The following is a 10,747-nucleotide window of genomic DNA, read 5'->3' on the forward strand; positions in this document are numbered from 1 at the left end:
CCAGTGAAGAATCGAACACCGTTGCGCGTAGTCCCATGCGTACATTTTCTTTCTGTATGCGCAATGCCATTATAATGCGCGGTCGGTCGTTATGGACCCGGCCGGTGGGTTGGACCCCTACCACACTCTCTTAATGTGAAAGTGAAAAACAAGCATGAAAACTACTCCAAAAGAGTGAAACTGTTCCAAAAGAATGTAAATAATTTTTTTTTTTTTTGGCCAGCCCAAGGGCCCAAGGGGGGATGGGGGGGGGGGGGGGTTTAAACCCCCTAAACCCCCCCCCCCCCCCCCCCCCGTAGATCCGCCACTGGTCTGGTATCTCTTCAAAATTGCAAGCTAATTGCTTGCTTTTATACCTTCGAGATATCAATGATTTTCACACTCAAAATTTATTAACCAACACCGGATGGTTTATAAAACCATGTGCTTTTCCACACACCCATTTCCTGTTGTAAAGTCCCCCGTCTCTAGCGGCCTGGTGGGCTATCAGCAGAGGGTACTGGTATTCGACTATATGCTTGGCATCGTTTGTTACACTGTTTTAAGGTAGTAAATGATTTTCATTTGATCTGAAACTTTCAGTAGTTTGTTTTTACTGTTGGAACAATATAATATTATTAATCTTGATATAATTGCTCTTGTTTTTGAAAGCTACTAAATCCCTTTAAAGAAAAATTTTTCCTCAAAATGCACTCTTTTTGCAGTTGTTTTCAATATTTCTTGGAGTCATTCTCACTCTTTTAGCAAGTATGTGTGTCATTTACATTTGGGGAGTGACATTTTCTGGAACTTACACTTTAGGTATCCCTTATAATGAAACCTTGAATCTGAATCCTTAAAATTGCCATCTTGACAACTCAAATTGCTTAATATATTATTAAATTGGATGTAATGCATGCAAATCGGATGTAATGCATGCAAAGGGGACTGTAATTTGCAGTAAATGGTCATCAAGTGATTCTATTTGTTAAAAACAAATCATTTGTGAAAATTTCACGTTTGTAGACCAACAAGACCATCTCTTTGGGGAGATTTATCTGCTTTACTCCAACAAGTAGTACACCTCAGAAATTAAAAGAGACCTGGAATTTATTTAAAAAAAAAAGAAAAAAAAAAAGAAAAGACCTGAGATTGTGATATTGTTTGAACTGAAACCTGTTGTATGCTTTTCCTTTCCCCTTTCCAATTTTCTTGTTTTCTTCTTTGATTTCAGTGTGATTTACCCAATCCTCATCCCCATTGTTATGCCATATTGATTTCAAAATTTGCAATATTATTACCCTTTCTCCCTTAATCACCCTGCTCTAGTAATGTACTTTCAACTGAATTTTCCAGAGATATTTTGGAATTGCATGGCAATCATTATTACAAATGAATGAAAAAATGCAATGTTCTGGGCATGCATTTTCTAAAAACAAATTTCCTGTCAAAATTATTTCCCCAGCAAAATTGTATAAAGAAGCCCAGATCTGATCCAAACCAAACATGTTCCCTGAACTGGAACAATTAAGCTGGTAAATGTGTGGAATTATGTGGACCCCAACCCTGTTTTTGGTTGGAATGTGGAAATTGTGGTGGTTACTTTACTGTGGTAATTATTATGGGAATAAAATGAAATCTCAATTGTTCCAACAAATTCAATTACTTTTTTTCCTACTTGTTAGGTGAGTTGATGGCCACTGTGGTTGAAAGCAGATTATTTCCCAAAGCAGGCAGTATCCAGAAGAATGGTAAGAGCATTTTGAAGTACAATAAGTGTACAATATTGTTTACCTATTTATTTACTTTAATTTAGTTATGTAATCTCTCTTTAACCAGGTCAGCCTCTTCAGTATCTGGCATAGTACTGATCTTTAAGAGGCACTGTACCTAAAAACAATTTTTGTTCATGTGGCAAGCAAATAAGCATATTGAGTATTAACCCATTCGCTGTTGAGACTTTGAAATGTCTGTTTGGTAGTGTGCTATGCACTTTCCACAGTGATGGAGTTTGCTAGTGTGTGCTAGTCTAAGGCCAAATTTCAAGTTCAAGTGTAGTTCATATGCACTATGCACTTTTTGTTTATGTGTGTGTGGGTGTGCAATGGGGTAAACATATACACTCGTGGCTATCTGGTTCAATGCTCAGACACTTCTGCTTGGAGAACAGTTGCTCTAGTTTGCGTTCCTAACAAGAAATATTATCCGTAGTGTTGCTCCACATAACAAGTCATGATGTGTACACTTTATTATAAAGTTATAACTAGCGGGTACCCGTGCTTCGCAGTGGCCATGGCCACTGTGCACAGTGAACGCGTCGCCGCAGTTACCGTGCATTCGCGTCTGACGCGAGCATCACCGTCATCGCGCGTATAACATGACCCTGATGTTGCACGCGTAATCCATGTGTAGGACCGCATAGCAACCAAGCTGTTTATTATTCTTTTTTTTTTTTTGTTATTTGCATAGTAAACGATTGACCCCCTACTCTAACCTACCCATTGCACATCTTAGATACCTGTTCTATCATTGTACGGGGTCAGTTCAGTATGAAAGTACATCGTTTAGGAGCCTATTCGTGAACAGACAAAGAGAGAGTCTCTGATTTTATTAGTTTAGATCAGTGTAGATTTCAAACGGGTTAAGTTTGCATCATGTTTGCTCTAAATAGTAGGTGCCAAAAGAGGTGTTGCTAATGAGTAATGACATCCAAATAGTAGGCCTAATAATGTTACTTCTGAAAAACTGTTGCTGCTTATTGTCAATTAGAGAATGAAGGTATTGTTTTTAGTTGCTGACGTGCATCTGTCAATTGAAAGGCTATGAAATCCTCATAGCCTTTCTGATTTTTAAATCGGGGAGGAAAAACTTTCAAAAAAGTAATTTTTAAAGTAAATTTTACATCATAAAATAATTTGACAGTTATGAATGAGGTTAATAACTTTGCATCAGTTCTTTTTCGGGCCTTGTGAAAAATCAAAACATTTTGCTTTGGCCCTTGAGAATATCCCTCAGGGCTGCGCCCCTCGGAATATTCCTCGGTTCCAAAGGAAAATGTTTTGATTTTTCACAATGCCTCCCGAAAAAAAACTGATGCGCAGTTATTAACCTCTAATTGTAATGAAATTGTGCCAGTTATGAATGACATGAAGAGATTTGCATTAGTCTTTTGGAGGCATTGTGAAATATCTTAACATTTTGATGTTGACCTTGGTTCCAAAGAAAAAAATGTTTAGACTTTTCATAATACTCTCAAAACAACTGGTGTACAATTATTAATCCACTGCAAGTGATAAAGTTTACATCATAATATTCTTTTAATTTTACGAACTGCCAATAAATCTCATATACGAGACCTATAATTTTTTTAACCTGACTTTGCGATGGAACAATACTACATAATTTCAGTATGTTTGAGCTGTAGCAAACATTTCTCTTTTTTTTTGTCACCCTAATATTGAAAAAGAAAATGTTGAATTGTCTGGAGTAATAAGGATGAGTCAAGAGTTATATACCTCTGGCAATTGGCAGTCTTGTGACAAGATGTGTAAAGTGTCAGTGCGAAATATCTCCTTTTCAAATTGCTAGTTAGTGCAAATTAAATAGTTAGAAAAGAAATGTATTTTCAAGAATTTCCATCACCCTTAAATGGCTTAATGTATCATTCAGCAAGATCAATGCAGTATTTTTCTAGAATGTGCAGTGGATCTGGGCCATACTAGTGTCCCTGAAAGGAGTGGCAATACATTCATCCCCATTTTTGATTCTTGTAACATTTTCCATTATTTTGTTTTATCCTTAAAAGGCAAAGTCACACTTTCGCACATCAGTGGGATAACGGCCTTGGTAAACCACTTGGAGAATCATACAAAGAGAGACAAGGTAGCCTCATTGCTGGCAAGACGATGGAAACGAGTGATTGAAGACCGATTCATCACAGATCAAGAATTGAATGAAGAGGGTGTGCCATTGGCAAGTGATGTAAGTATTCCTTAGATTTAAAACTGAATAAAACCAGTTTGATTTGTATGTACTTTTGATTGAAATGCATAGTCGGACTGGTCATATTGATGGTCGGGAAATTTTGAAATGGGCTGGCTGTTTGTCAGGGCCGGTTGGGCCACCGGGGCCGGTTAAGTGTATTACAATATCATGTTTAGAATTGTAGTTTTGAGTTTGTAATGGAAATCACATGCGTAGTTATGTAGGAATGTCATTCCTTGCCTTTCCTTTTTTTTTCTTTTTCATCACCTAAAAAATCATCATGGGGGGGGGGGAGCAATACTAACATCTGCCTTTGGTTGGGATGGTCATTTCAAAATTAAGAATGTAATTAATCATGTACCAGTGTTGTGAGAGTAAAATATTTTAAGTAGAACAAACAGGTGAAGGTGAGTTGTTCAGTGTTAAAGAATGATGGTAGATTGAAGGCAGCTGTTAAAAGCAATACCTTTATTCCCTATAATAATTGTTGATATGACTGAACTGACATAATGTTTAGTGCGTGAACACTCCCCAGCACAACTGAAACAATCTTATTTCCATACAGAGTATAACTATAAAAAAAAAAACACTACCCCCCACTCCATAAAAAATAAAACACTAATCAATGTGGTTGACAAACAACTTCCATATCATCATAATTTAATTAGCACAAAGTAGGAATAAAACATTTTTTTTTTAATTTGCTCAAATTGTGGGCGAAAAAAGCACCCCAAACACATATTTTTCACATTCTTGTCACAGAATTCAAAGACTTGGCACAAGCCTTGGCATTTGAAAACTTGTTGATTGCATTGTAAACTGTGCATATTGTTATCATTATTTTTATAACATTGGAAAATAAAACCAACAACAACAACAAACATAATTGAAATTATGTCTCGTTCCAAGTCTTGCAGCTAGTTCCAGTGTGCAAAAACACCTAGAAATTGATGACATTTGAAATGTCAAGTTTTATTCCCAATAACTGCTAATTGAATTATTGGGGGAGAGACATGTGTCATGTAGGCCTATTTATGGTATAAATGTTTTTGTTGTTATTTTTCTGGAATGGGGAGAAGCTAGGTAAATGTCACAATGGCAAACTTTTATTTTAATGTACTCTGTTTTAATATCGCATCTATTTTTCTACCGCATTGCAGATACGCAGCCCAGATACAGCATGCAGGTCAGTATATACAGAGTTGCCTGCAGTAGTAACTGGCAACCTGCAGGATCAGAATGACATTTACAATTTTACTGATGAAGACGGAGTGGAAGATATGGAAGGTGGAGAGAGAGAGGTACAAACAGGGCAGAATGAAAAAGGCACGCCAGGAGAACATAATGAAGGCGAAGGAGGTGAAGAACATAATGAAAGCGAACCAAGTGAAGAACATAATGAAGGCGAACCAAGTGAAGAACATAATGAAGGTGAAGCAAGTGAAGAACATAATAAAGGCGAAGCAAGTGAAGAACATAATGAAGGCGAAGCAAGTGAAGAACATAATGAAGGTGAAGCAGAAGATAATGAATGAAAGTCACAATTGAAATTGGACATTTAACAGAGAGCTGTGTAACTCATAAAACTGAACTTTATATGTTATAAATGTATTAAACACTCATCCCTCGATCATTGAAAAGAAAACAGCAAACAAGAGAATGGTATTAATCATAGACATAAAATCAAACAAATGTAGTTATTAAACACCCAAAATCAGTGTCTACCCTCACCATGTGATCTACTCAGACACAAAAAGTGTCTACCCTCACCATGTTATCATTATTCATGCTTTAGTGCAGCAAGCGTAGTGATGTCATGTTCACATAATTTGAATGGACTGACATCACTGTGCAAGCATTAGAGCATGAAATCTATCCCTCCCTTCCTTCCTTTGAACTTGAAGTGCTACTCTTACTGATTTCAGGAAAGAAGAATTGGCATCAGCATATTCAACATCAGTGTGAATTTTGATGATGTTGAGAATGGACACATTTAGTGTATTTCACAGTAAACATCATTCTGTTAATTAGCAAGAAAGCCAAGAGATGGGTCTTTAAAAACTCCATTTATAACTTATCAGATTTAATGATTGAGTGGCAGCACAATGAAGTGACTCACAATGTGGATGAGTATGACCAAGGATCTTAGATTTGCCAACAGGCTATTCATAAAAGTGGGACAACTGTTACAGAGGAAAGGGTCTCGCCATTTTATCTACAACTTCCATGAATAGTTTACAAATGCTAACATGCACGTGATGAAGCAAACTTGCTTAAGAGTTTGTGGGACCATTGTTTGGAGAAGCACCCAATGTTTCTTTCTAAGCACACAGGCAAGCAAAACAATCTTTAACCTTCAATACATACAAGTGTCACCTTATGTGCTTTGGGTGCTCAATTTGAATACATTGATTGAACCTGCTAAGGATTTGATCACGTACAAACGGAAGCAAACCACCCAATCTGGAATAAAAAATAAAAAAAATCTGGAATATATTTGCGTGAATCTAGGCGATATCCTTAAACACACGCATATAATTATGCACAAGTGCATTGTGTGAACGCTTGTAATTTGTAGCTGTGTGCAATAAAGCACACACTGACATCACTGCCAAGCCTTGTTGCGACAGATTATAGTGCTAATTAAAGGATTGCAATATACAGGTGTTTCATCGCACAACGATTTAGTATTTATTTTATGTAGGAAATTTATTGAGCACTGTATTTTTCTGGAATGAGTAAATGAAACTTAACTTACTGAAATGTATTCCTGCACATACCCACTTCAAATTTAATTGTTAAATGTTTATAAATCTTTCGCTGTATGGAATTTCTAGTCCGCCATTCAACGTGTCAATGCAAAGTTGGTGATGATAGACTGATGTGTCATGAACTCATCTCTAGTGTCAACTGTCCCTTCAAGCATAAGTGTCGTGTGCCATGGTAACATGCACAGGGAAAAATTGTTCTATCATTTGACTTAGGGCAGAGAAAAAGGGCACTATCATTTCAGCTTAGTAACTTTTTCCCTGTGACAAGTTTGTGAGATTGATAGTAAATATGACCAGTGAACAATAATTATTATGTATTAGGTATATATATATATATATATATACAGTGCGTCCCAAAAAGAACTATACACTTTTTAAATAGCTACCAAATAGGAATATATATGATTATTGGGGAAAAAATTTATAAATACATAAAGCTCATATCCTCAACTATCAATATGATACAAAAAAATTCCAAAAATAACGCATGCTTCAGTGAGTAATGCCCACTTTTGTATAGGACACAAAAATTACCCTGCACAGGAATTCACTATTCATTTTGCACCTGGTTATGGAACGCCATGATAAGTCAAAATTAATGATGGAATCAATCGGCCAACAAAGATAAAAATAAATTGAAGTACAGGCAAAAATCAATGATATGAAAACAAAACAGTAAAATATTACATTTTTGTATAATATTGATTGTTTTTTTTAACTCTTGGTTTATTTTCGACTCTGTTTGCTGATTTATTCCATCATTAATTTTGACTCCTTCATGGCGTTTCATAACCACGTGCAAAATGAATAGTGAATTCCTGCGCAGGGTAATTTTTGTGTCCTATACAAAAGTGGGCATTACTCACTGAAGCATGCGTTATTTTCAGAATTTTTGGTGTCATAATGATAGTTAAGGATATGAGCTTTATATAAATATAAACATTTTACCCAAGAATCTTATTACCTTTATTTGGTAGCCATTTCAAAAGTGTATAGTTCTTTTTGGGACGCACTGTATATATATATATATATATATATATATATGTATATATATATATATATATATATATATATATATATATATAATAAAAAGTAATGTCCAAAAACACCTAAAAGTGGCATTTGTACTCTACATATGAATCAATATTCGACCTCTAGGGTCATTCACAACTAGTTCAATGCCAGTTTTGAATTCTGTGGGACATACAAGCTTTGGAATGTTTTTTTGTTTGTTTTGTTTTGTTTTCCCTACCCTGAAGTACATGAGTGGGGATTTAATGATCTAAACTAGATTTTGTGCGTTAATCCCTACTGGAAAATTTAGGATATAATGCAAAAGTGTTTCAATATTTGTCACATGCCTGTACCTGTTTACAGTAATAACTCATTTGTACTATTTATTCAGGTTATAAAGCCATTAATAGGTGATGTGATCAAATGAATTCAGTAATTTGTCAGATGTGTTGGTTTTGAGATATAGCCAGTTACAGTGTTCAGATCCCTTTGTATTTTGTTATTTTCAGCTGCACTAAATTGGCCATACCATTACAACAGTAACTCAAATAATTTTAGTTGGGTTTACAGCAAAATCCAGCTCCAAATATGCTTATTATAACTTAAGACAATGGAAAAAAATTAAATTTGAGGTAAACTTAAGGCTACAGGACCTTTTGACATAGGAGATTTGGTCGTTCGTCGTAACTTGCGAGTCCTAATCGGCTATAGTGAAATTTGTAAAGATTTTAAATCAGGTGTGATGCTGAATCCAAATATCCAGTTACAATTTTGTGGGTCTTGTGGTTCTTCAATTTTGATGTAAAAAGAGTTGAAATGGACCATCTTCATAAAATGACACATAACTGAAAAACCACAATACATTAAGAAATTATTTAAAGTGTACAAAATGTACGACTTGTATTCCATGACCAAGAAAAGCATTCAGGGTTTATTTGTCATTAATCTCCTATTCTAAACCATGAAAATTGTCTTTTTGTAGCTGCGCTACCAAGAAAGCATCCTGTACCCTTAACCCTATTTCCATTGGGCTATTTCAGAGCAGATTTTTACTGGGGGGGGGGGTCAATTTGACCCCCCCCCCCCCCTCAGATCTCGGTCGCGGAAGGTCCGATCGGCGCGAAAATTTGCACGCACGTGAAGACACGTGTAAAGAACGTCGCTGCATTATTTTTTTTTCGCAAAAGTTCTTAATTTTTTTAATTATTATAATTTATGCAAATGAGGTGCATCAAATTTCATAAAATTCACAAATATATCAATATTTCCTTCAAAAATTATAATTGGATTCTAATTCTTTGCAGAAAGTATCCCAGAAGCATTGTCAACAAGATTATATGGTAATATTTTCAAATTTCAAAACATTTTCTTTGTATTGTATTGTTTTCCGAATTTCTTATGTATTCTATTGTTTATATTTCTTATGTATTTCTTTGTTTTTAAGATTTTTTTTTGTTTTCTAATCTAAAATTAGTTGATGTGAAGTCACATAACATCTTTTAAATGGCCTAGAAGATTGAAAAAGCTGTGTTTTAGAGCAATTTATGAAATATGCTGCTTTGCACACAAACGTATGGGAAAAGCAGGTTTTTGCCAAATATTGGGCAGACATGCACTTACGAAATGTCACGTGACCTCGCGACCGGTGGTCGGATTTTCGCAAAATTTATTTCAAAAGAAAAAAAAAGTCACCAAAAATTATCACGCGATCAGCGGCGGTCGCGCGGCAGCAGAAAATTTTGTACGGGGGGGGGGGGGTCAATTTGACCCCCCCCCCCAGTGGACATAGGGTTAAGGGAATCTCTTAACCATGATTAAGTTAAAGGAAGCACATAGTTTAAGGGACTCATGGCGAGTGTTTTATTACACAAGTGTTAATGGTGAAAATGGCCACAGGACAAAAGTTCCTTCTAAGTCAGCAATATTTAATTCTCCATTTTCAGTGCCACAAAAATCTTCTTAATGTGTGTAATTATGGAAGTTATATCTCACTATGATAAATGCTTTTTCCTGACCCCCCCCCCCCCTACTATACTTCATGATCAATTTTGCCAAAACTGGTTTATGTCATTAAGAGACAATGCCGACGAACTGTTCAATACAGTTAGAGGAAGGGTAGTAAACAAAATCCAGCAGTCATATCACATGTATCACATTTTTAAGTATAATAAATTGTTTCTTCCATTACAAAATATTTTTGCAAGCAGGTCTTTTTATTTTGTTCACTAGTACCACATAAAATACTCCAGGCATTGCATGTCATCGTTAGATTTGCGATAGTATATTTAATTAGTTAATGCTAGAGTTCCATGTAATTATCTCCCAAAGAATTTAAAAGGTGGGTGATCCGTTCCACAGCATCATCCCCCACTTTACCGTATTGCATATATGGAGATTTTGGAACCACATGAATGTTAATATTTTCTCCATGATCCCTTTAGATATGAACAAAATATTATAGAGGGCTAGAGGATTAAAAAATTAATAAAAAATATTTAAAGAAATCTTTTATATACATGCACATCTGACATTGCACCATTCTTGGTGTCCTCATACTCTGTGACTGAAGTACATGTATGAATACAGAGTTTCAAAGATGATGTTCAACTATGGGATTGTTTGGCAGAAGTGCATGACCACAGGAAAGATGCAATAGTATTATTATAAAGTCCTGATATTTGAAATCATATACAAGATAAGATTTTGAGACGAATGAAAGAGAGCAGGCACCAAAAGTCAATATATTTTGAAAACCTGCTCAAAGTGGCATTGTATTGTGTGCAGGTGCTAAAAATTGCTAAAAAATGTTTGATATTGTGCAAAGTTCCCTTAAATTGTGCAAACTTTTCCAAAGTTTCCTGAAAATGTGCTAAGTTGCACAAAATTGCTGGAAATGGCGCAAAGTTGGGCAAAATTGCCTAAAATGGCGCAAAGTTGTACAAAATTGCCTGAAATGGTGCAAAGTTGCGCAAAATTGCCCGAAATGGCGCAAAATTGCA

At 35.6% G+C, this 10,747-nt stretch overlaps 1 long non-coding RNA gene across 1 annotated transcript; it reads left to right on the top strand.

The window, feature by feature from the left end:
• Positions 1-1,360: 1,360 nt before the first annotated feature.
• LOC140230286 (uncharacterized) lies at positions 1,361-5,477 on the top strand. Its single transcript, XR_011901381.1, has 3 exons — positions 1,361-1,730; positions 3,785-3,960; positions 5,124-5,477. It is a non-coding gene; the product is annotated as an uncharacterized lncRNA (long non-coding RNA).
• Positions 5,478-10,747: the final 5,270 nt, after the last annotated feature.

The sequence above is a fragment of the Diadema setosum genome, chromosome 6 (genome assembly GCF_964275005.1).
Source record: "Diadema setosum chromosome 6, eeDiaSeto1, whole genome shotgun sequence".
Classification (NCBI taxonomy): domain Eukaryota; kingdom Metazoa; phylum Echinodermata; class Echinoidea; order Diadematoida; family Diadematidae; genus Diadema; species Diadema setosum.